General features: G+C 38.3%; 1 pseudogene; it reads left to right on the forward strand.

The window, feature by feature from the left end:
• The first annotated feature begins 7,924 nt into the window (after positions 1-7,924).
• LOC101030789 (small ribosomal subunit protein uS2-like) overlaps positions 7,925-27,649 on the forward strand; it is a 29,123-nt pseudogene continuing 9,398 nt past the window's right edge.

The raw sequence follows: 27,649 nt of genomic DNA on the forward strand, positions 1-27,649 counted from the left end.
AAAAGCACGTCCATCTTCAAAGCTGTAGTAGGCTTCTGAAGGCAGCAGCAGAAATTTCTGGAATAAAACCTAAACCTCCACATTGGCTCTGGAAGTGGCATATCCTCATGAGAATATGGGGCTCACCTGACCAGCTTTATTTTCCTTGCTGTGTTATTTTCTTTTTATGTTGGAACCTCTTGCTCCAATTTCACACAATGGCCTTATGTGTGGTGAGGTGGACAGCTGATAGAAAATGCATGGAGGCATGATGGGTAACTGGACACTGCTAATTTGGATATAAGTTGCATCGCCATAAAATGATTAGCTCATTACATTTCGGGCAACCTATACTGTGGGAAAACTCAAAAAGCTGTAACTTTCCTCATTCACAAGGGAATTAAGGTATTTTAGACCCCTACAAAGAAACCAGCCCCCTTTCTCCAGAATAGGAGCATAGGCTAATATACAGGAAAGAGCTAAGAGCCACATGGTAAAGCAGGAAATCTGAGAAATGTTCTGCAGGTAAGCAGATATCTTCCTTGTTGTACGCATGCGTGCATGCGAGCACACGCGCGCACACACACACACACACACACACACACACACACACACAGTGTAGCAGCAGAACAAGGTCAGTGTAGCAGCAGGTAAAAAGAACCAAAACAGTAGCAGTGGCAAGACAACGCAGGAAAGAACATGCCTAGTCAGCACCCCAGTGAGCAAGAAAAGGAGAGAGCTTAATACTTTAAAAAGAGTATTAAAGTAATTAAAATTTCAAATATATTTTTCCATTATTGATTCATTTTGGAGGCCACGAATGTCATGCATAACAAAACATTATAACTTATTTGTATGTATATAATACTAGAGATCGGACATTTTCATGCACCCCCTTTATTACTAAAACATAAAATCAATCCTTTTCTTTTGTTGCTTTTGGTTGCAACTACAGTGATTCAGTCATCAAGATTATTTTGGTACCAAATGACACATCAACTCAAACTACATGAAGCCATTAAATGGAGTTCTACTAGTTTATGAAACCAGGTAGGAGGGACAGGATTTTGCCAGAACCGATAAATGAGCATTTAGGAAGCTTTTGCACTTTTTTCCTTGAGTCGTCCTTCAACTGTAGGCATAAAAAATAAAACTGCCACTGTAACTTGACATTTTGGTTAATAACACAGGGACATTGCTGATCACAGTTCATGACTTTTACTTTGAACCTTCTGTATTTACTACCAAGTAGGCCCTGCTCCCTCATCAAAATTATAATTAAATGGAATCATAAGAAATAATGAATATATAAAATTATTTCATTTGGGATTTCATTTGGGATTTGTAGTAGCAGTAGTAAACTAGTACAGCTATCATCACATGCTTTGTGAATGTACTGTAATCTCTCTCTGGAATTTCAGTTGTGTCTGGCCAATTTTTTCCATTTCAATCCAATATAATGCTATGTTTCTGAGTAGGTGTGGTTTTTTAAATCACAGATCTCAATCCCTCCTACACACATACATACCTTTGAAAATACTTATGCAATTTTGAGTTATTACATCAATTCACTGGGAACAGGCGGAGGTTGAAGTGAATAGGGAGCACCATAATCACTGAACAATTTATTTCCAGGAAAAAGGAAAAGAAAGATGCTTTTATCAAAACAGAGCTATCATGGGAAAGAGTTGAAAGAAATGTAAATTATTAGAGTACTTTAAACCTGTGATTAAAAATATTGCCAAATTTTAGGAAAGGTTTTGTGCCCTGGGAGCAGAGAGGTTCCATCCAGGCCCCATCTGGGAGACCAACAGGGGCTGCTTATGGCAGAATATCCTGTGTTGGGCTACATGAGGAGAGTGTGTCGATGTGCGAGACAGAAATGTAGAGAGAGGAAGGCAAATCATAAGTTGGTGAAAGCTGGATGGTAGCTCACTGCTTGTTTCCAGAGGAAATACAATGTTATGTACACTACTGTCACAAGCCTACAGGCTCAGGCCAAGGGCCGTGTGGCCAGGAATATCTTTTGTGCCCAAAAGATATTAATGTCTTATACTTTAATAAAAGTGTCTTTTTTCCTTTTAAATTTATATTGATTAGCCATTTTGGAATCTTTCAAGGATGAAGAAAAGAATTACAAACACCCGGGTACTCTCCCAGATTGAACGATGTTAATTAACCCCTGGGCCATTTACCTGGATTGTGGATGGGGTGCAATAGCAGAGATCCAGACACTGCGAGTTGATCACCAAATCCCGTCTTTTTTTTTTTTTTTTTAATTCTTCTTTCCTTCTTCTGAAGTAAAAGAACCCCTGATTTAGTTGTAAATAGGGTTCCCCAGAAATAAAGGCTCTATGTCTCATCCTCCTTTTCAGCAATGTGTGACAGAGTAATAAAGTCATGGCCAATGAGATGTGAGTAGAAGGGTCACCTCCTCCTTCTTTTCCCTTTGCTTCACACTGGAATAAACACTTAGTGAAGTGGTGAGCCATATTGGACCATGCTGTCTGATTCAATGCATTAAAAACAGGAGGATAATAAGAGAGAAGAAATCTGAGTCTCTGACCCTGTGTATCACTCACGGCAGCTATTAAGTTCTCACATAAATCCTGTTATGTAAGAAAAAACTTTTAATCTTGTTTAAGCCACTCTTAACTTTGGGTCTCTATTCTAGCAACCACATCTAGATTCTAACTAAATATTCACTATGTGCTTACTATATACCAGGCACTCTTCTTGGCCTTGAAGATAAAGTAATAACTAAATAGCCAAAAATCCTTACTCTCCCAGAGCTTACATTTTAGCAGTGGAGACACATAATGGCAACAGAAGTTGAATATAGAGGATGTGAGATGATGGTGCAAAAGGCTATGGAGAAAAATATAGTAAGGAGAGGAAGGATGGTGTGGGAGCTGCGATTTTAGATGAGGTAGCTCGAGAAGGTCTCACTGACATTTATTTCGGTAAATATGTAAAGGCAGTGAATAAACGAACCATGTAGATATCTAAAGGAAGAACATTCCAAAATAGAAGAACAGTAAATGGAAACAAGAGCCTTGAGGCAATAACATGCCTATTGTCTGTAACAAGAGACTAATACGGCAACAGTCCATGAAACTAGATAGGAAAGTCATAGGATATGAGGTCACAGAGCAAAGTGACACACGGAATAGAGCTCTGTAGCCCGTTATAAGAATATTGATGGCAAATGAATGGGTGTAGCATAAAGTGGTCATATGCCAGATACATTATCCAATTTCAGGCAGTGGTATTTCCTAATGGGTTTGATGTGGGGTGTCAGAGAGGAAAAAGAAGGGTGAGTCCGGGTATTTTTGCCCAGAGCAGTTAAGGGAATGCAGTGTAATTTCCCGAAATAAGGAAACCCATGAAAGGAGCAGATTTAGCTGGGAAAATCAGGTCTTTGGTTTTAGACAGATTAATTTTGCAATATCTAACACATCCAGTTGTAGATGTTCCACGAGTAGCTAAATATGTGAATCAGGAATTCTGCGCAGGGGTCTAAGCAGAAGATATAAATCTCGGGGAGGGGGCGGACATCAGAATACAGGTGGCATATAAAGCCATGATCCTGGGTGAGGCAGTATAAGAACTGTAAAAGAGAACCAGTCTATAGTTGTAACACCCTGAACCTGCCTTATCTCAGCTGATCTTTGAAGCTAAGCAGGGTTGGACCTGGTTAGTACTTGGATGGGAGAAAGGTGAAAACATTCAAGTCATGGACACTTCAATGTTTTCAAGCTGAGGAGATGAGGAGGATCCAGGAAGGGAGATGGAAAAAGAGCAATCAGAAATGGAGGAGGAAAACCGGGAGAGAGCAGTGTCCCAGAAGTCAGGTGATGATAGTGTTTCAGAAAGTAGAGAGTAATCAACTGTTCTCAGTGCTATTAAAAATCAAATAACAAGAGGAATAAGAATGTGCTATGGGATGGAGACATGTGGATGGAATTTGGTAACTCTCACATGGCTGCCTTAGTGAGTCTATCATTTTATTATTTTCATCACATAAGGATCATATTATCTCAGAGTAAGAAGGATACGACGTCATTCATCCAAACATTTAACTCGGATTACAGAATCCATGAAAGCTGTTTGTTCAGCCTTTCTTTAAGCATGTCCAGTGGCAGGTAGCTTTGAACTATGTGAGACAATCATTCCTGTCCCTTTCATTGAATATGTGTGCATGATTCAAATTTCTGCTTTTGCGGTCACACAATATAAATTACTGCTTCCAGGTGTAAGAGGGCACTTCTGTTATTTTGAAAAACCTCACATTCTTTAACTTCCATCAGATATTATCTTTCTCAGGGTGACACCTGAAAGTTGGATCATAGCCCCAAGGCAGCCACTGCCCAGGTTCAGGGGGATCCCGCTTTTGTCTGGCTTATCTCACCACTCCATTCCTCAATGTCACACAGTAAAAGGAGCTCCACTCAAGCGCACCTGATCTCTGATCACTGTTCCCCACTTTCATCTCCAAATATGGCTCCTCTCCTCCAGACCACAATTTTGTGATTGGCCACTCATCTGTTATCATCTGTCCACCTCATACCTCTTCTATTACCAAGCCATTGCAAGTTCCTTCTCTAAATGAATTAGAGGCCAGATGTTTACAACTTTGTGATTGGTTTACCTGGTCTGCAGTCCTTACTCCAAGTGCACAATTGAGACAATCTAGGTACTTCCCAGATACTCCTACCAGTGACCACTGAATCCAGTGCCACCACAAATATGACTCCATATCCTAAACCCCAACCTACCCTAACACAGGGTCAGGACATAGAGTTAGAGAAAGTGGCCATCCCACTATAAAATATTATTGCCACAAGCTCACTCTGATAGGTATGAGGACAACTTCATCCCAATTACTATGTCTACCTGATAACCATGGATGAGAGCATCTTCCAGAATAATAATAGGTACAAAGAAAGGGTAGAGGCAACATGAGTTGGTAGAAGTCACTAGTTGTCTAATTTCCCACACATTCAGAAAACTTCTCCAGAGGACTTACCAATATCAGCCCAGTGCTAGTCAGCCTTGAATGGGAGTCAAGTCACTTTGAAGAGCAGGACCTTTTGAAGAGTAGGCCAACAGATGATCCATTGATTATCTGTGCTCCAATATTATTAGAATGCCATAAGACACTTTTGTTCTAAGCTTAGCTAGTCCCAGGATACAGAAGAGCCAACATAATCTGAAGTGGCTCTATGCCGAGTAAAACAATACCCATATAGAACCAAATCTTTGCTTCTATCTCACTCTGTTTCTCCATTACTGGCTACTTAAAAAATAAAAATTAAAAACAAAACAAAACAAAACAAAAAAAACCTCTTTCAACAAAACACTCAATTACATATATGCCCTGTTCTGCTTTCCTGGGTTGATACATGCTTTTCAACAGATATTATTACTTCTCCAAACTCATCTCTTACAATGATTAAACTTACATACATGAGCAGTCAGCTTTTATTTGTGTCATTTCTCCAGGCCCTATTCTTAGAACTCACAGTCATTCTCTCTCTCTCTCTCTCTTTTTTTTTTTTTTTAAGGAAAGTGAAACCAAATTTATTAGAGAAGTAAAGAAAAAAAGAACGGGCTGCTCCAAAGGCAGAGCAGCCAGAACTCACAGTCATTCTCTCTGCTTCAGCCCCACTAGCTGAACTTCTGAGCCTTGAACTAATCACAGACTAAAGTTGGACTACTTTGCCCTTTTTTTTTTTTTTTTTTTTTTTGAGACGGGAGTTTCGCTCTTGTTACCCAGGCTGGAGTGCAATGGCGCGATCTCGGCTCACCGCAACCTCCGCCTCCTGAGTTCAGGCAATTCTCCTGCCTCAGCCTCCTGAGTAGCTGGGATTATAGGCACGCGCCACCATGCCCAGCTAATTTTTTGTATTTTTTTTTTTCAGTAGAGACGGGGTTTCACCATGTTGACCAGGATGGTCTCGATCTCTTGACCTTGTTATCTACCCGCCTCGGCCTCCCAAAGTGCTGGGATTACAGGCTTGAGCCACCGCGCCCGGCCTGCCTTTGTTTTATCCAAGGAGTAGCCTCCAGAATAGTAGCCTTTCTTAAAGAGCATAAACCGCAGAGCAGAACCTACCCACACTATTGGCAGTCCAGCTTTCCCAAAGCACTCAACATTCCCTTCTTCCTCACATTCCTATGTATCCTAACACCAACTGCATCTAAATATATTTCCAGAAAGCTTTAGGTAGGCAGTTTCTGTACCGTCAGATTTTTTTTTTCCAAGTTTGTAAAAGTAATAGTTATATTTAGTTATACTTGTAGTCATATGGTTAGTTATTATTAGTTATGGTTGGTTACAAATGCTACCTTTTAAGGGTATCAGCTATAGTTATAATCAATTATGGCTAGTATTATAGTTATAAGTACTAACTAGTTGTGGTTGTTGGTTGTAGCTGCAAACTAGTTGCAGTTTCTAGTTTACAACTGCTAGCTAGCCATTGTTACTAGGCACAGTTACTAACTAGTTATGGTTACTGTGCTGTGGTTAAAAACTAGTGGTAGTTATTGGATTCTGGCTGCTAACTACTCATAGTTAACTAACAGGTTAACGGTTAGTAACTGACACCAAATTTGTGGCTGCTATTTAGTGCTGGTTACCATGTTGGGCTACTAACTAGTTGAAGTTTTCTAGTTTGTGGTCATTAACTAGCTGGGACGGCTGGGTTGAGAATAATTTTTACTTACCATTTCATGACTGCTAACTAGCTATGGCTACAATGTGTTGCTACTAAAATGTTGTACTCACTTCTGACTGTTGACTAGTGCTGGTTACCTTGTTGAAGGTGATAAATTGTAGTTGTGAATTTGTGACTACAAACTACTTATGATTGGTGCTTTGTGGGTGCTAAGTACTCATGATTTCTACTTTGTGGACTCTATGTAGTTGTGGTCACTATGTGTTGTTAACTAGTTGTGGTTACTGGCTGTGGCTAACAACTAGTTGCAGCTTCTAGTTATGGCTAATTGGAGTTGTGGCTAGTTATACTTAGGTTTGGTTTACTTGTGGTTGGTTGTAGTTAAAGCTGATTATGAGTATAGTAATGTAGAGTTATGGGATTAATTAGTGGTAGTTGTATTTATAATTATAGCTTTTGGTTCTAACTATAGTTGTATATAGTTACATTGTGAATTGTTATAAGTTGTTAGAGTGTTATAAAGTGTTAGAATGTTAGAGTTGCAGTCATTTAAACTGGAATGCAATCTATTCAATTACATAACCAGATCTTCCAAAACTTTCATGATCCATTACCACTGAACAACACACTTTTACTATTTAATTCTACTACATTCATTTGGAAGTAGTTCTAAAATATTAAAGTAAGTCATACTTGTGAAATCAGTCACAATTAGCAGAAGTAGTTCCAAAATATTAGTCAGTCATACTTGTGAAATCAGTCAGAATTAGCATTACTAATAATAGAACATCAAAGCCTAAGATGGCATAATTTTGATATTCATACATGCATGTGTGTACATATGTGTGTATGTAGTCATTCTAGGCTATATAAAACCTATAGCCCTGGGTTATATTGTGATTGGCCTTCATTCATTCAGCAAATATTTTTGAAGCTTGTGCTTTGAACAAAGCACTATTCCAGAAATGTGAAATGTATCAGTGAACAAAAGAAAGACTATTGTCCTAAGCTTCTAGTGGCATGAGGTGGACAAGAGACCATGGGCACAATGAATGAGTTAATTATATAATAGGTTAGGAGGTCATAAGTTCTGTGGAATAAAGAAAAAACACAGTAGTGTAGAGCAAATGGATGTGCCTTGGAGTGATGAAAGCCTGCAATTTTAAGAAAGGTGGCCAGCGTAAGCCTCAATGAAATTGTGACATTTGACCTGAAAGGTGTAAGAGGGTCAGTGCCATGGATGTATCAAGAAGAATCATCCCAGGATGAAGCAGCAGCCAGTGCAAGGGAGCTGTGCTGTGCTCATTGAAGCCCCATGTCACCTGTGGGTAAAAGCAGACAATGGGAATAGACGTTCTTTAGTGTCCTATCTGCCTCTGAAGGGTTGTGAAGCTGGTCAGAACAAGTAGTTGGCAGGATCAGCTGCTCGGCCACTCTTCTTTAAGTTGCTTTTTAATGTCTCAGATTACTTGCAGGTGATGTGCTTGTATTATGTAGGGAAGGAGCCTAGCACGATCCGGGACCAGCAAGGAATCCAGTGTGATTGAAGCAGAGTGGAGTGAAGTTGCGTTCCTCTACGCATCCACCAAATCCTGAGCCCTGATATCCTGCTGCCCTCCCTCTATCCTCCCCACTATTACCTTGCCATGCTATTACCTGGCACCCTGTCACTTTTCTCTCATGAGATTTGGATAACTAACTCCCTTCTAGGGATATTTTCTGACTCAGATTGCAGATTCACCTGCCTCTCCTTTTACACTCAAGTCCCTCACTGTGGCTAATTCAAGTCCCGCATTCCAATGAAGGGGGGAGGTTATTCTGCCATGCACAGGCCATCCAGCACTGCTCCCTGGTCACCTGCTGGCTGCGGCACAGGCAGCAGTGCCTGAACCTGGCCTCGGGAAGGAAGCTGGGGAGGTGCTTGTGGTTCCTGGAGGTTCGAGAGAGGGAAGGAACATAGACGCGGGAAGTCCAGAACACATCCCTTAGCTGAGGAAACAGACTGACGAGAACTACAGCTGGATCCCTTTGCCTCTCAGGCACTGCATCAGACTCTTTAGCTCATTTGACCCACCTGAGAGATAAAGATCAGGAAACTCGAAGGGGGTTCCCAAGCTCACAGAGTTTGTGAGGTTTGAAGCTGGGATTTGCATGAGGCTCCTGGGTCCATGCTTATAACTGCTGTGCTGTGCTCACTCAAGCTCCATGTTACCTGTGGGTAAAAGCAGGACACCTTTAGTGTCCCATCTGCCTCTGAAGGGTTGTGAAGCTGGTCAGAAGAAAAACTCTGCAGGATCAGCTGCTCGGCCACTCTTTTTTTAACTTGCTTTTTAATGTCTCAGATTACCTGCAAGTGATGTGCTTGTATTATGTAGCAAAGCAGACCTTTCTTGGTGTCTGAGGTTTTAGGCCTACCACCTGAAATCTGAACAGACAGGAGGTATATTCTTCCACTTAAGACTCTTGGGAAATGGCATTGGACCTGGCTTACTTGTGATTCCCCACTTGAGTTGATTAGGTTTCCAATGCTCTTTATATCTAGAAACTGGCTCCAAAACTACAAGCCACAGGAGTCAGGAAGACAAATAACAAAGTCTGGATTGGTATGTATTTAAGTTCATTACTGGAAAAAAAAAAAAAAAAAAAAAAAAAAAAAAACGCTCACTTTATTTTGCCTCCTCGTACTGGGTCGAGCATAGAACAGTATGTAAGGAGAGCACATTTGTATGGCAAGTAGATATCACATATATTTCTTAGAGTTCCTTGTTTTGGGAGAAATGTAAATATTCAATTTCAACCTTGGTTTCTGAAAATATGTCTAATTGAATTGATTTCTGGAACAAGGAAGAATATCTTTGGTCTAGTATATGAAGTATGATTGTATAATAATGAGAAGAGAGCTTTAGTGATTCAATTCAGCCAATATTTATCATCTACTCTATAAAAGATACTGCACCAGCCAAAAAAGGCTACAGCTTTAGTTTCTGACTTAAAGTGATTTGGGGACATGAAACAAAAAGGCATATCACTGGGGGATCAAAATTTCTCCAGTATTGTCCACAGTAGGAAAATGAAAAGGATACTCAGAATACTGGGAACTCACCTCGAGGGAAGAGTAAGTTAGTATCCACTTTGGAATAAAGGTCCATGTTGGACCTAAGCAGGTAGATCAGCAAGATGGTATTCCAAAATAACTTATTTACATTTATTCACAGAAGGGCTCAGAAAGTCAAAATAATCAGGAATCTTCCTGAGACTGTAAGATCTATAGTTATTTCGTGTCTCAAGGTTGATTGAAATGGCTATAATACCTTGGTGGAAAGCCATCTTCCCCTTCATGAATATAGAACACAGCTGTAGGAACTGCATGAAAGGATGCTGATTTTGAAGGATCTGAACATTACCATGGCTGCCTAGGAGCAGTGTAAACCACCCAGGCCCACAGGGAAGGAAGCACAGTCACAAAGCTGCATGGATGCCTAGAGCCAAGTATGTGTGATTGTATTCAAGACTGGTGCAGCCTTCAAACATTCAGATCACTGTCATAAACCAGCAAAGAGAGTGCAACAAAATCCACAAGTATTTTGAGCAATGATGACACCATTATTTATCGTCCAAAGTCAAAAAGCCTCATGCAAATACAAGGATACTCAGATAATACTGGGAACTCACCTCGGGGGAAGAGAAAGTTAGTATCCACTTTGGAATAAAGGTCCATGTTGAACCTAAGCAGGTAGATCAGCAAGATGGTATTCCAAAATAACTTATTTTTATGTTTTATATTGTACTTAACACCATCATTTTGTAATAATAACTAACTCATGGCTTAATAGGGCTTTATATTAAACACAGCATTCTCTCACCTTTAATCTCATGTAATCTGTATAAAAATTCCATGATGCAATGCAGACAGGGCAGAAAACATCTCTGAGTCATGGATTAAAGGACTGACGCATGGATTAAAGGACTGACACTCAGAGACGTCAATTGATTTGCACAAATACATAGTACTAATAAGTAGAGGAGCCAAAATTCAGTTCAGTTCAGTTCAACAAACATGGCACATCCTACAGGCTTACTACGTGGTAGGCACAGTATAAGATTTAGGAAACTAGAAAGAAGAATAAAATAAGACAAAATCTTGAGGACCTCCCCTACTGGTAGAGAAGCAGACATGCAAACTTCTAATTCCAATGCAATGACCTAAGTGCTCAGACATATGAAGAGCCACTAGGAGCACAAAGAAGGGTCACCCAATATAGAGGATCGGGTGCCATCAGCAAAAGCTTCCTGGAAGAGACGATATCTCACCTGAGTCTAAGAGACTGAGCAGAGGCTAGCCAAGTGAAAATGGGTTGCTTACAGTACCGCAGAATAGGGACAGCTAGTAGGGTAAGGCAGGATGGCTTGTCTGAGAAATATCAAACAAGGATTGCTAGGTTAATTTGGGGAGTGCATTCCCATACATAGCAGAAGACAGGGAGAAACTGAGACCAAGTGGCTGGGAAGGAGTCAAACCAAATGTTCAGGAATGATCCTTGGCATATATACAACATAGAGTTAATCTGTCCAAGTAATTCCAATATGCAGCCAGGGTGAGGATTCCTGATACAGGCTATCTGTAGACCATGATTTTTATGTTTTATGTTTTTATGTTTACCTGAGTACCCTGTTAAAAATGGAAATTGCCTAAATGCTTCTCACAGATAGTCTGCTTCATCGAGTCTGAGGTACTATTTTGGTATATACATTTCTAAGAGAGAGCAGATAACTCTGACGTAGGCAGTAGCCAGACTATGCCACGGATGACCCTCATCCACCTAAACATATCCAGCTTCAATATATAATAATTTCCAAATCTGTATTTCCAATAAGATCACCTTTCTGTAGGTCTAGACTTACATATTCAACCTTCTATTAGCAAGCTTCTCGTGGATGTCCCACAAGTACCTCAAATTCAATTTATTCAACAGTGAGCCTATTATCTTTCTGCTTCCATGTACTGCTTATCAGTGTTCCCAATTACAGTGCCAAAAGCCCTCCAATGGCTACCCATTGCACTCAGATTAAAATCTAAAACCCGTGGGAGCCTATCAGGCCCTGAAAGAGCTGGCTCCTAAGCACGTGTCCACTTTCACCTACACCATGGTCTCCGTTCCATGTCTTCTACTCTCAGAATTATGAACTTCTTTCAATCATATAAAAATACCCTGTTCTCTCACAAGCTGGCCTTTACTGTTTTTGGTTCTGCCATCATGCTTCACTGCTTAATTCCTGTATATTCCTTAATTGCAGTAAATGTCGTTTCCTCCAGAAGGTCTTCCTACCCTTTACTATGTATTCGTCTGCATAAGGGTCATAACAGTTGTTATTGGCCCCCTCCTTTTTTTTTGAGATAGTCTTGCTCTGTCACCCAGTCTGGAGTGTTGTGGTACAATCTCAGCTCAATGCAACCTCCGTCACAGATTCAAGCAATTCTCCTGCCTCAGCCTCTCGAGTAGCTGAGATCACAGGCATGTGCTGCCACACCTGGATAAGTTTTGTATTCTTAGTAGAAACGGGATTTCACCATGTTGGCCAGGCTAGTCGCAAACTATGTTACTTGCCTTTTCACTGTACTGTAGTCCAGCCAAACTGTGAACTCAGTTAGGGAGGAGTCTATGTTTGTCTGTTTCAATATAGCATCCCCAGTAACTAATACAATGTCTGGCCAATAGAAAGCAATAGATAGGTATTTTGAACAGAAAAGACAAAAGTTGTTTCCAAATAGTTATATTTGGGATAAGAATGTGTGCTAAGGAAAATACAAAATTCAGAGATTGAAGTGCACAGATGTTAATCACAGTGGTGTACAGCAGAGCTAAAAATTGGAACATTTTTTCAAATGTTCATCAATAGGAATAGGGATAGCTAACTATGGTACGTACCCCTGTGAAGTAATGTCATATATGTTCTGAAAAGATGGCTGACTGTAAATATTCTCTAAGTAAAATATCAATTTCACATCTAGCAAAATTATGAAATAAAATAGTCTTGGAAATGTTATTGTTTTAGAAATTATACAAGGAGAATGGGAGAAAGCCCCTTTCACCTAGAATTCTATATCAGTCAAGGATTAATCAGGAAAATAGAAGCCACTAGATATACTCTTATTCAAAAGGTTGTTTGTTTCTATCAGACTTAGGAGAATTAATACAAGAATCAAAAGTGCCACAGAAGAGACCAAGGAAGTCAGCGCAGACAGCCTACCCAGTAACAAAAGACAAAAGCAGGTTGTTCTTAAGTGCTTTCTGGAAATCCCTCAGGATGCAAGTGATTCTGAAGAAACTCCCCCACTAATTGGTTTCAAGCCTTTTGCCTTCCCATGTCTGCCTGTAAATTGCCTCTTGAAAATAATGTCATCTATATATCTTTTGCATTCTAAATCATGCACAGTGACCTTGCTCTTGGTGGACATTAATCTGTAAATATGTGGTGAAGAAAATCCTAGATAAAAAGGAGTAGTTGCTGGCTTTCCATTTGAAATGCAAATGAAGTAGCAATATAGCTGAATAACAAAGAACTCAGCTGAAATCCCAATAAGGCACAGCGCTAAGCTCAGCATCCAAAACTTAGATACACAAATACCATTGTGCTGCACTTGTCTACCATATTCAGTACAGTAACATGCTGTACAGGTTTGTAGCCTAGAAGCAGTCAGCTATAAAATACAGCCTACATGTCTAGTAAGCTATACCATCTAGTCTATGTAAGTACATTCTGATGGTCACACAATAACAAAATCATTTACAATAATGTAGTGACACATATTTTGTGTTCACTTCCTCCAAACTGATAGTGGGTAGGTGAGTAGGATTTAAAAGGTCTCAGCACAGGTAGGCTAATGAGGTCACTTCCCAATTAGTAAATAGAAGACCATGGAACTGAGACACAAGGCGCATATGCTCATGGCTTGGGGGCAGTGGCCTATTGTCCAAGGACAGCTCAGGAACAAACATCTGCTTCAATCACATTACTAGGCCTGTGACTTGGTAGTGGTGGGCTAGAGCTAGCTTTATGCTGATTTATTGTATTAGTCCATTTTTACACTGCTATAAAGAACTACCCAAGACTGGGCAATATATAAAGCAAAAAGGTTTAATTGACTCACAGTTCCACATGGCTGGAGAGGCCTCAGGAAACTTACAATCTTGGCAGAAGGCAAAGGGGAAACAGACACCTCTTCCCAAGGCAGCAGAGAGAAGAATGGAAGAGCAAAGGTAAAAGAGCCCCTTATAAAACCAATAGATCTCATGATGAGAATTCACTCACTGTTATGAGAACAGCATCGGGCAAACCACCCCCATGATCCAATCACCTCTCCCCAGGTCTCTCCCTGACACATGTGGATTACAATTCCAGATGAGAGTTGGGTAGAGAGACAAAGCCAAACCATGTTATTTATAAAAGCATATTAAAATTTCAGGAGATATTTTTAAGCTGGTAGAAGAAATATTGACAGGTTGAAAGTAATACTGGTGATGCTATTTACACCACAGAAATCATCAAATGCTACAAATTAGCATTTTTCTAAACCATTCACTCATACATTCATTTTGGAGAGCCTTTTCACCAGCATATCATTGACTGAGAAACATGTTTCTTTGCCTTTCTAAGCCCTGGTTTCCTCAGCTGTAAAATGGAATTAATAATAATTAGGTCTGCGACTTGCAAGACCTTGAAGCAAGAAAAAAAAAATGGAGGTCCATGTATATAAATATTTTAAAATTCTAAATCAACCTATTAAACAGTTAAATATGTTGTATTCTCTAATCTTGATAAATATAGATCCATAATAACTATATCAAAAAATACAAAGCTATGTTTTTTTTTTTTTTTTTTTTTGAGATGGAGTTTTGCCCATTACCCAGGCTGGAGTGCAATGGCGTGATCTCGGCTTACCGTAACCTCCGCCTCCTGGGTTCAAGGAATTCTCCTGCCTCAGCTTCCTGAGTAGCTGGGACTACAGGCATGTGCCAACATGCTCAGCTAATTTTTGTTTTTTTCAGTAGAGACAGGGTTTCATCATGTTGACCAGGACGGTCTCAATCTCTTGACCTCGTGATCCACCCGCCTCGGCGTCCCAAAGTGCTGGGATTATAGGCGTGAGCCACCGTGCCCTGCCAGTATGGTTTTCATATCACTTAAAGTTGTTAAAATGTCAAAAGGAACTAAAAATATAACACAAATCTGGATTTGCTTTTCATTGACTGTCAATGTTTGGGTGGAGACCAAAACAGAGTTGTATTTTTATTAATAAAATATTATGTGTTTATTCAAAGGGATTTGTTTTTCTCAACTTTATTTCACCAAAATCTTTCATAATGCTGTTACAATCAAGATTTTTGTATAGCTGAAAATAAACTAAATCCCAAAGTGTACAGAATTTTACTATATCTTAATAACAATGTAAATTATATTTAAAAAATAAAAATTTGTTAACATGTGTACAAATTATTTTCTCTTAAATTTTCAAACCTAATTAAATTAAAATGTATGACTTATAATTAATGAATATAAAATCTAAAATCAATGTTAGGGAAATAAAACATACCTTTAGAAGAAATTTTTTATTAATATTATTTAAACAAAACCATTCCAGTTTTCAATGTCTATTCTTGCTCATGTAAAGAAATGATATTACACTTTGGATCTATTAGCTCTAAACCTATATAAATAGAAAGCTATAAAATATGAGTCTTTTAATATTGAAAAATGTTCTTCAGTTGCTATGTAACTGTTAGAATACCATGCTAATTGGTGTGTATTTCTAGAAATATGAACTTTTTAAAAAAAGAAAATCAAAGATTGGCAGTACTGGGAAGCAATGTTATAGGAAAATCTATTGCATTCTTTCTATTAAAGAAGAAAAATAAGTTAATATGTCTTTTCTGTTAACTAAACACTTCTATCACTCAAATGCTCCCTGTACTCTAAAGCAGTGCCCCCTCCGATGTCAGCAGTGGTACAATTGCATTTGCATACAATTTCCTTTTCGGGGACATGTACCGCAAGAGACGTGAAGCTTCAGGAGTGTTAATTGTGAGAATGGAGGCTTAGCCTCATGGGTGACACTTGCCAGGACTGAGCAGGAGATCTTGAATGACAGAAGTCCACATGATTTTTAAAACAAAATTCATCTCCGTGTTTTGTCATTCTATATGCTGTACTTTTAAAAATGAAACTCATCTCTGTGTTTTGTATTCCTTGGCTTATGATCCCTTCCTCTATCTTCAAAGACAGAAATGGAGAGTTTCAGACCTCCCCCCCTTGCATCACTCTGGGTTCTTCCTCTATCTTCTATTTGTGATTTGATTAGACACTCTGGATAATCCAGGATCATCTCCTGATCTCAGGATTAGTAAATTAATTACATCTTCCATGTTTCTTTTGGCATGTAAGATCACTTATCCACAGGTTCCCCAGATTAAGACATGGTCAATTTGTCAGGCCAAATTCTGCCCTCCACAGAACCTCCTACATTTGGTCTTTTCAACTTTTGAATTTCCAGTAACTAACATTGGAAGATAGCTCCCTAACTTCCTGCTTCATAGAAGTACTGACTTCCTTTACATGAATGGAAAACTTATTGTGAGCCAGATACGATTCCTGGCTTGGCACAGAGGATATGGCAGTGAAGAAAACTGATGTGGCCCCATCGATAGAAAATTTATCCTATACTGGAGGAGAAAAACATTAATCAAGAGACACAACTAAAAAAGAAAATTTCAGGCCAATATCCATGATAAACATGGACGCAAAAATTCCCGATAAAATACTGGCAAACCAAATCCAGCAGCACATCAAAAAGCTTGTCCATCATGATCAAGTTGGCTTCATCCCTGGGATGCAAGGCTGGTTCTACATACACAAATCTATAAACATAATCCATCACATAAACAGTACCAAAGACAAAAACACATGATTTTCTCAATAGATGCAGAGAAGAGCTTCCACAAAATTCAACAGCCCTTTATGCTAAAAACTCTCAATAAACTAGGTATTGATGGAACGTATCTCAAAATAGTAAGAACTACTTATGACAAACCAACAGCCAATGTCACACTGAATGGGCAAAAACTGGAAGCATTCCCTTTGATAAGTGGCATAAGACAAGGATGCCTTCTCTCACCACGCCTACTCAACATAGTATTGGAAATTCTGGCCAGGGTAATCAGGCAAGAAAAATAAAGGAAAGGTATTCAATTAGGAAAAGAGGAAGTCAAATTGTCTCTATTTGCAGATGACATGACTGTATTCTTAGAAGACCCCATCATCTCAGCCCAAAATCTCCTTAAGATGATAAGCAACTTTAGCAAAGTCTCAGGATACAAAATCAATGTGCAGAAATCACAAGCATTCCTATACACCAATAACAGACAAACAGCCAAATCATGAGCAAAGTCCCATTCACAACCAACAGAATAGGAAAAAAAATTTGCAATCTACCTACCTGACAAAGGGCTAATATCCAGAATCCACAAAGGACTTAGACAAATTTACAGGAAAAAAAAAAAAAAAAAAACTCATCAAAAAGTGGGTAAAGGATATGAACAGACACTTCTCAAAAGAAGACATTTATGCAGCCAACAAATATACGAAAAAAAGCCATCATCGCTGGTCATTAGAGAAATGCAAATCAAAACCACATTGAGATACCATCTCATGACTGTTAGAATGGCAATCATTAAAAAATCAGAAGACAACAGATGCTGGAGAGGATGTGGAGAAATGCTTTTACACTGTTGGTGGGAATGTAAGTTAGTTGAACCATTGTGGAATACAGTGTGGTGATTCCTCAAGGATCTAGAACCAGAAATACCATTTGACCCAGCAATCCCATCACTGGGTATATACCCAAAGGATTATAAATCGATCTATTAAAAAGACACATACACGTGTATGTTCATTGCAGCACTGTTTACAATAGCAAAGACTTGGAACCAACCCAAATGCCCATCAATGATAGACTGGATAAATAAAATGTGGCACATATACACCATAGAATACTAAGCAGCCATAAAAAAGGATGAGCTCATGTCCTTTGCAGGGACATGGATGAAGCTGGAAACCATCAGTCTCAGAAAATTGACACAAGAAAAGAAAACTAAACACCACATGCTCTGACTCATAAATTGGTATTGAACAATGAGAACACATTGACACAGGGAGGGGATCATCACACACTGGGGTCTGTTGGGGGGTTGGGGGCTAGGGGAGGGATGGCAGGGTGTGAGAGGATAGGGGAAGGATAGAATTAAAAGAAATACCTAGTGTAGATGATGCAGTGATGGGTGACGGCAAACCCCCATGGCATGTGTCTACCTATGTAACAAACCTGCACACTCTGCACATGTACCCCAGAACTTAAAGAATAATAATCATAGAGAAAAAAAGGAAAAATACAACAAAAAATCAAAGTCAAAAAAAAAAGAATTATGCAAATGAGTGTGCAATTCCACTATTGTGAATAGAGCTGCACTCACGCAGTGGTCGAGAAACGGTGGAAGGTGTGTACTTTGGAGACCACTTACTGGAAAGATAAGAGTAATGGCAGGTGCCCCTCACATTTAGATAAGACATTTTTCCATGTGATTTTCAGTTAATAAGCATGTTTATTTCATTTTTTTTTCAGATTACCTTTTCAATTTCAACCTTATAACCTTTACAAATTCTGTCGGTATTTATAGGAAACAAAACTACGTTTTAGATTAATAAGCAGTTACAAAAATCTACTTGAGTATACTGGAAGGGTCATTTCTACTGATGGATACTTTTATAACGCTCTTTGATATAACCATGCAGACATAAGCGAAAAGTATCAGCTTTTGTGTGATTAAGTATTTGACAATCAGCTCTATCTACTTAACACAGTATCAGTATTAAGTATTGTCAAATACTTAACAGATGGCAGTTCCTCCCATGTTCAATAACATAAGCTTCCAGCTGAAGGAAATGTGAGTGAGAGCAAGTAGAAGATTGAGACACCCTGATTTTGTGTATATGTTTGTTTTTCTATTATCATTGGTTTCTGTGCTTGTTTATGCTATTACCGTAAACTTAGGGAGAGAGCAGAGTGCCTGAACAGAGACTATAATAGGTAATGCCTTTCAGGGCCCCTGGGGTATCATGACTTGGCTGATTATTTTAACTACAGAGGAAATCTCTGCTTTCAAAAATAGACTTTAAGAATAAGCAGGAAAATTAAATATTTGAGGTACAAGAAAAACGTGAACTGTACAATAGAAGATGAAAGAAAACAATCAATTAAAGAATAAAACACAAATATTAGTTCAAAATAGTCTGGCGTACATTTGATATGTTTACAGAGAGCTCTAAAATCATTTCGGATTCAAACAACTTATTTTTTTTTTGTTACTATTTTAAAATATTAACAGATTTATTTAGAACAAAAGTATTTATTAATATTTTTCACTGTTGTCTTATTAAATGCAGAAACTCAGGAGAGGGGGGAGGAGTAGTCTAAAAATGCTGCATTGTTTATGATGTAGGAATTTACAGGGAAGTTCAGCACCTATGCTTCCATTTCATCTTTGACAGGCATTTAAAACCCCACACGAGAGATCAGTTTTGTGTTGACTTTCATTTATTTCCCCCAGTACATACATTATTACTTAAAACAACAAAATTCAGATCTGGAAATTGGTATTGTAAACATTTTGCTAAGCAACATCTGTCAAATTAAGTTGGTTGATTTGGCATTGAGTGTCCTTTAAAAAGAGGTTTCTCCATCTGGGGTGCATTATTTCTGAAAACTAGGCTTGCAATGAAATAATTTATGATGCCCTGAATACCCCGGATCAATGTAACTGTTTTGTCTTTATAGAGACTATTTTCAAATCCAGGGACATATTAATTATATTTTTATAGAAAACAAAAATGTCAACATATTAAGGTGTCATCTGTGAGAATGCCAGGTACTACCTGACTTATTATCGGTATGGACCTAAGCTCTACCTGATGGATATTTTGCAAAACAAAGTCAAATAAATTCAGGATATGTAAAGGAGTAAATTTCCACATAAAATGAAATATCTGTTTCAGTTAAAGCTAAGCACAAAGTTCTGCAAGTTCTGAAAGAAATCTCGAGTGGGTAAATGTAGTTCAAGAGGATCAAGCAATAGCAATTTGCTACAATGAAGATTCCTATTCTTCTTGATGTTTACTGCTACCAGCATTCTTGTCCTCCCATGGGTCCTTGTTGACCTTTGAAGATGATAACCGTAGTATGGATAAAGCCAAGAACCCTCAGCAGAAGTGAAAGTGGCTGGGTTTTCAAAAGAAACATTGCTGAAGTTAGGCAAAATCCTCAAAGGAAATGAATAATGGAAAATATAAAGAGTGTAAAACAGTGAAGTTTACAAAGTATATGTCTTTTATTTTAAGATAACCTAACCCTCTAGAGCCTAAAACATGGGAAACGTTTAAGTCTTTAATCCATCTTGAGTTGATTTTTGTACGTGGTATAAGCAAATGGTCCAGTTTCAATCTTCTGCATATGGCTGGCCAGTTATCTCAGCACCATCTATTGAATAGGGAATCCTTTTCCCATTGCTTGTTTCTGTCAAGTTTGTCAAATATCAGATAGCTATAGGTGTGTGGTCTTATTTCTGAGTTCTCCATTCTGTTCCATTGGACAGTGAGTCTGGTCGTGTACCAGTACCATGCTGTTTTGGTTATGGTAACCCTGTATTTTACTTTAAAGTTGGTAAGCATGATGCCTGCAGCTTTGTGATTTGCTTAAGATTGCCTTGGGTATTTGGGTTCTTTGTTCCATATAAATTTGAAAAATTTTTTCAAATTTTTATAATTCAGTGAAAAATGTCATTGGTAGATTGATAGGAATAGCATTGACTCTGTAAATAGTTTTTGGCAGTATGATCATTTTTATGATATTAATTTTTCCTATCCATGATCATGGAATGATTTTTCATTTGTTTGTGTTATCTCTGCTTTCTTTTAGCATTGTTTTTTAAATTATTGCTGTAGAGACAGTTTACCTCCCTGGTTAGCTGTGTTCATAAGTATTTTATTATTTTAGTGGCAACTGTAAATGGGATTGCATTCCTGATTTGGCTATCAGGCTGGCTGCCTTTGGTATATGGTATCATGGTGATTTTTGTACACTGATTTTGTATCTTGAAGCTTTGCTGAAGTTGTTTATCAGCGAAAGGAGCTTTTGGGTCAAGACTAGGCAGTTTTCTAGATATAGAATCAAGTAGTCTGCAAAATAGGTACAGTTTGACTTCCTCTATTTCTATTTGGTTGCCCTTTATTTTTGTTCTTTTGCCTGATTGCTCTAGCCAGGACTGCCAATACCACGTTGAACAGAACTGGTGAGAGAGGGCATCCTTGTCTTGTGCCAGTTTTCAAGTGGAATGCTTCTAGCTTTTGTCTATTCAGTATGATATCGGCTGTGGGTTTTTCATAGACAGTTCTTATTGTGTTGAAGTATGCTCCTTCAATACCTAGGTTTTTTAGAGTTTTTAACATTAAGGGATGTTGAATTTTATTGAAAGCCTTTTTGCATCTATTGAGATGATTATGTGGTTTTTGTTTTTAATTCTGTGTGATGAATCATGCTTACTCATTTGCTTATGTCGAACCAAACTTGCATCCCAGAGACAAATCTTTCTTGATTATGGTGTATTAGCATTTTGATGTGCTGCTGGATTCAGTTCACTAGCATTTTGTTGAGCAATTATTCATTAATGTTCATCAAGGATATTGGCCTGAAGTTTTGCTCTTGTGTCTCTGCCAGATTTTGGTATCAAGGTGATGCTGGCTTTATAAAATGTGTTGGAGAGGAGCCTTCTCCAATTTTTTAGAATAGTTTCAGTAGGAATAGCACCAGTTCTTCTTTGAATATCTGGCAGAACTTGGCTGAGAATTTATCTGGTCCTGGGCATATTTTGGTTGGTAGGCTATTGATGTCGATTGGATTTGTGTTCCCCTCAAATCTCATGGCGAACTGTAATCCCCAGTGTTAAAGATGGAGTCTGCTGGGGGGAAGGTGACTGAATTATGGATAGCGGATTACTCATAATGGTTTAGTATTCCCTTGGTACTCTCCTTGAAATAGTCCATTCTCATAAAATCTAGTTGTTTAAACGTGCGTAGCACCTCCTCCTTCTTCTCTCTTGATCTAGCTTTTGCCATGTAATGCAAAAACTCTCATTTAACCTCCCACCATAATTGTAAGCATCCAGAGATCTCCCCAGCAGCAGATGTCAATGTTATGTTTCCTATGCAGCCTGCAGAGCAGTGAGCCAATTAAACCTCTTTTCTTTATAAATGACCCTGTCTCAAGTATTTCTTTATATCAATGGAAAAATTAACGAATATAGCTATTTATTACTGATTCTATTTTGAAGCTCATTATTGGTGTGTTCAGGGTTTCAATTTCTTCCTGGTTCAGTCTTGGGAGGGTGTATGTGTCCAGAAATTTATCTTTTCTATTTTTTAGATTTTATAGTTTGTGTGCACATAGGTGTTCACAGTAATCTTTGATTGTTGTTTTTATTTCTGTGGGGTCAGTAATAATATCCCCTCAGTCATTTCCACTTGTGTTTATTTGGATCTTCTCTCTCTTCTTTATCAGTCTTGTTGGCAGTCTATCCATTTTATTATTTCTTTCTTTCAAGAAATCGGCTCCTGGATTCATTGATCTTTGGAATGATTTTTTGTGCCTCAATCTGTTTCAGTTCAGCTCTGATTCTGGCTAATTTTTGTCTTCTGCTAGCTTTGGCATTGGTTTATTCTTGCTTCTCTAGTTCTTTTAGTTGTGATGTTATGTTATTAATTTGAGATCTTTCTAACATTTTCATTTGTGCATTTAGTGCCATGAATTTCCCTTTTAACACTGTCTTATCTTTGTCCCAGAGATTCTGGTATGTAGTATACTTGTCCTCATTAATTTCAAAGAACTTCTCAATTTCTGCATTAATTTCATTATTTACTCCAAATCATTCACGGGCAGATTGTTTAATTTCCATGTAATTGTATGGTTTTGAGCAATTTTCTTAGTCTGGAATTATATTTTTTATTGCAGTTTGTCTCAGAGAGTGTTTGGTATGATTTTCGTTTTTTGCATTTGCTGAGGATTCTTTTATGTCCAGTCGTGTGGTCTATTATAGAGTAAGTGCCATGTAGTGATGAGTAGAGTATATATTCTGTTGTTTTTGTGTGGAGAGTTTTGTAGATGTCTACGAGGTCCATTTAGCCCAGTGTTGACTTAAGGCCCTGAATAACTTTGTTTTGTGTGAGGAGGGGCAGAGTATCGCTCTGTTGCCCAGGAGTGCAGTGTGCAGTGGTGCAAATCTTGGCTTACTCCAACCTCTGCCTCCTTCTTGGATTGAAGCACTTCCCCTGGACCCAGGAGCCAGAGATTTCCCAGGAATCAGAGAATTCCCAATATGTATTCTTCAATCAATATGTCTCCATTGTCCCTCCCTCTTCTCCCCAGCATCTGGTAACTACTATTCTAGTCTCTACTTCCATGAGATAGTTTTTAAGATTTCATATGAGTGAGATCATGTGTTATTTTTCTTTTTGTGCTGGGCTTACTTCACCTAACGTAATGAGTACTAGGAGTTCATCCATATTGTACCAAATGAAAGAATTTTTTTTCCTTAGGACTCTGTATAGTATTCCATTGTGTGTATATGTATTTTATATATATATATATATATATATATATATATATATATATATATATATAATATATATGATATATATATAATGTTATATATATATCATATATATAATATATATATGATATATATATATATAATGTATATATATATAATTTTCTTTTTCTCTGTCAAACTTTATTCATGACTACCAGTAATACAGTTCCATAACTTCTTTTTTAGCTCTAAACAGAAAAAAATATAATTAAAAAATTTCGAACATTAAGCTTATGTTGTCGAGAAAAATGCCAAATTATCTGCTACATTTAAGTTTTCTTAGATTTATATATTTTTTGTAATAATAACAGTGTGAATTTTGCTGTAAGAAACAAAAAACCTAGCAAATAACAATCAGTAGCATTTCTATACACTAACAATGAAGTATCTGAAAAAGAAATCAAGTAAACAATCCCATTTACAATAGTATAAAAGCACTTAAAAATAAATTTAACCAAGGAGATGAAAGATCTACACACTGAAAACTATAAAACATTGATGTAAGAAATTGAAGAATACACAAATGGATATCAGCATTAATAAATTGCAAGGATTAATGTTGTTAAAATGTTCATATTGCCTAATATATTCTACAGATTCAGTTTCTACCCAAATCCCAATATCAGTTCTCACAGAAATAAAAAAAAAAATCCTAAAATTTGTATGGAAAGAGTAAAGATCTTGAATAGTCAAAGCAATCCTGAGCAAACAGAGCAAAGATGGAAGCATCACACTGGTTGATTTTCAAATATAAAGCAATTATAATCAGACAACATGGTACTGTTATAAAAATAGACACATCAACCAATGGAACAGAACAGAAAGCCCATTAATAAACCCCAGTGATTATGGTCAATTGATTTTCAGCAAAGGTGCAAAGAACACAAAATGGGAAATGAACAGTTTCTTCAATAAAATTGTTGGAAAAACTGGAACCTAGAGGAAGACTACCCAGCAGCCAGGCTGAGCCTGAGGCAGTTGATACCATTTTCTTTAAAATTCATGTGTTGATGGACACTTAGGTGGATTGTATTTCTTCGCTATTGTGAAGAGTGTTGCAATGAACATGAGAGTTCAGATATCTCTGCAATGTACTGATTCCATGTCTTTTGAATATATACCCTGAGGTAGGACTGCTAGACTATATGGTAATTCTATTTTCAGTATTTTGAGGACACTCTATACCCGTGATACAATAATCTCTTACAAGGCCCCACCTCCAGCATCGGAGATTACATTTCAACATGAGACCTTGGATCAAACATAGATCCAAACCATATTATTTTGCCCTTGGTCCCTCCTAAATCTCATGTCCTTCTCACATTTCAAAATACAATTATTTCTTTTCAACAGTTCCCCAAAGTTTTAGCTCATTTCAGCATTAACTCAAAGGTTCACAGTCTGAAGTGTCATCTGAGACAAGGCTAGTCCCTTTTGCCTATAAGCCTACTAAATCAAAAACAAGTTAGCTATTACCAACATTCAGTAGGGGTACAGCCATTGAGTAAATACTCCCATTCTGAAAAGGGTTAAATCTGCCAAAAAAAAAGGTGGCTATAGACCATACAAGTCTGAAAGCAAGCAGGGCAGTCATTAAATCTTAAAAGCACCAAATAATCTCCTTGGACTCCATATCTCACATCCAAGGAATACTGGTGCAAGAGGTGGGTTCCAAAGTCATTCAGCAGCTTCACCGCTGAGGATTTGCAGAGAACAGCACCCAAGGCTCTTTTCACAGGCTGGCATTGCATGCCTGTGGCTTTTCCAAGTGCATGGTAGAAGCTGTCAGTGGATCTACCAATTTGGGTTGCCTCTTCTCACAGCTCCATTATGCAGTGATTCAGTGGGGACTCTGTGTGGGGCTTCCACCACACATTTCCCCTCTGCACTGCTCTAGTAGATGTTCTCCATTAAGACTCTATCCCTGCAGTAGACTTCTGCCTGAACATCCAGGCATTTTCATACATTCTATGAAACATAGGTGGAGGCTCCCAAGTCTCAACTTTTGCACTCTGCACACCCACAAGCTTAACAATACGTGGAAACTGCTGTTGCTTATGGCTTGTACCTCTTGAAGCAGCAGCCCAAGCTTTTGGCTGGAGTTGGAAGCAGTGTTCAGAGGCTGTGCAGGGCAGCAGAATCCTGTGCCTGGCTCAGAAAACCATTATTTCCTCATAGGTCTCTGGGCCTGTGATGGCACGGGCTGCTAAAAACATCTCTGAAATCCCTTTGGGCCTCTTTCCCATTGTTTTGACTATTAGCATTTGCCTTCCTTATAGTTAGGCACATTTCTATAACTAGCTTGAATTCCTTTTCAGAAAATAGGCTTTTCTGTTTTACCACATGACCAGGCTGCAAATTTTCCAAATTTTTATGCTCTACTTCCCTTTTTTTTTGAGATGGAGTTCCCCTATGTCACCAAGGCTGGAGTGCAGTGGAATTATTTTGGTTTGCTGAAACCTTCACCTCTCAGATTCAGGCGACTCTCCTACCTCAGCCTCCCGAGTAGCTTGGACTATAGATATGTGCCACCATGCTGGCTAATTTTTGTATTTTTAGTAGAATAGGGTTTCAGCATGTTGATCAGGCTGTTCTAACACTCCTGACCTCAAGTGATCTGCCTGCTTTGCCCTCCCAAAATGCTGGGATTACAGGTGTAAGCCACCATGCTCAGCCCTTCTCCTTTTCTTTTATATGTCAGTTCCAGTTTTACATCATTGCTTTGCTCATGTACAGAAGCATCGACTATTAGAAGCAGCCAGGCTACATTTGAATGCTTTGTTGCTTAGAAATTTTATTTCCCCAGATACCCTAAATCATCTCTCTCAAGTTCAAAGTTCCACATATTCCTAGGGCAGAGGCACAATACCCACAACCTCTTTGCTAAAGTATATCAAAGGTGACATTTTCTCAAGTTTCCTATAAGTTCCTAATTTTTAATTTAGAGCTTCTCAGCCTGAATTTCATTGTCTGTACAGTTATCAGTAATTTAATCACAACAATTAAACAAGTATCTCTGAAGTTTCAAACTTTCCCTCATCTCTGTCTTCCTCTGAGTCCTCCAAATGTTTCAGCCTTGCCCATTACCCAGCTCCAAACACCTTCCATATTTTCAGGTGCCTTTATAGCAATGCTCCACAACTCAGTACCAATTTTCTGTATTAGTCCATACTTCCATTGCTATAAAGAAATAACTGAGACTCGGTAATTTATTTTTAAAAAGATATTTAATTGGGTCATGGTTTTGCAGGCCATATAGAAAGCATGGCAACTTCAGGGGAGGCCTCAGGAAACTTTCATTCATGGCATCAGGCAAAGGGGAAGCAGGCATATATTACATAGCTTGTGCAAGAGGAATAGAGGGAGGGGGAAGGTGCTACCGACTTTTAAACAACCAGAGCTTGTGAAAACCCTATTAGAAGAACAGCACTAGGGGCATGGTGTTAAACCATTAGAAACCACTCCCATACCCAACTACCTACCATCAGGCCCCATTCTCAAGCACTGGAGATTACATTTCATCATGACATTTAGGTGGGGACACAGATCCAAGCCATATCCATCCAATTTTTTTTTCTATTAAGTTGTTTGGGTTTCTCATATATTCTAGATATTAACTCCTTGCCATTTTGATATTCTGTTAGCATTTTCTGCCATCCTGCAGGTTGTTTCTTCACTCCGTTGATTGTTTCCTCGCTATGAACATGTGTTTTAGTTTAAAGCAATCCCATTTGTCTATTTCTGCATTTGTTGCCTGTGCTTCTAAAGTCTTATCCTAAAAATCCTTTTTCTAGAGCAATGTCCTGAAGCATCTTTTCCTATGTTTTCCTGTGTTTTACAGTTTGGGGTCTTATATTTAAGTCTTTATCTTATTTTGAGTTGATTTTTGTAAGCGATGAGAGATAGAAGTCCAATTTCATTCTTCTATACATGGATATCTCGTTTTCCCTGCAACACTTCTTGAAGAGGCTATCTTTTGCCCAGTGTGCATTTTTGGCTTCTTTGAGAAAAATCAGTTGACTGTAAATGTGTGAATTTATTTATGGGTTCTTCATTCTATTTCATTTGTGTATGTATCTGTTTTTATGACAATACTATGCTGTTCTGATTACTATTGCTTTGTAATATATTTTGAAAATAAGTAGCATGATGCTTCTAGTTTTTCAAGTATTCTGCTTGAAGCAGTCAAATGCTATAGAGCAGGCATCCCCAAACTACGGCCCGCAGGCCGCATGCAGCCCC

The sequence above is a fragment of the Saimiri boliviensis genome, chromosome X (assembly GCF_048565385.1).
Source record: "Saimiri boliviensis isolate mSaiBol1 chromosome X, mSaiBol1.pri, whole genome shotgun sequence".
NCBI lineage: Eukaryota > Metazoa > Chordata > Mammalia > Primates > Cebidae > Saimiri > Saimiri boliviensis.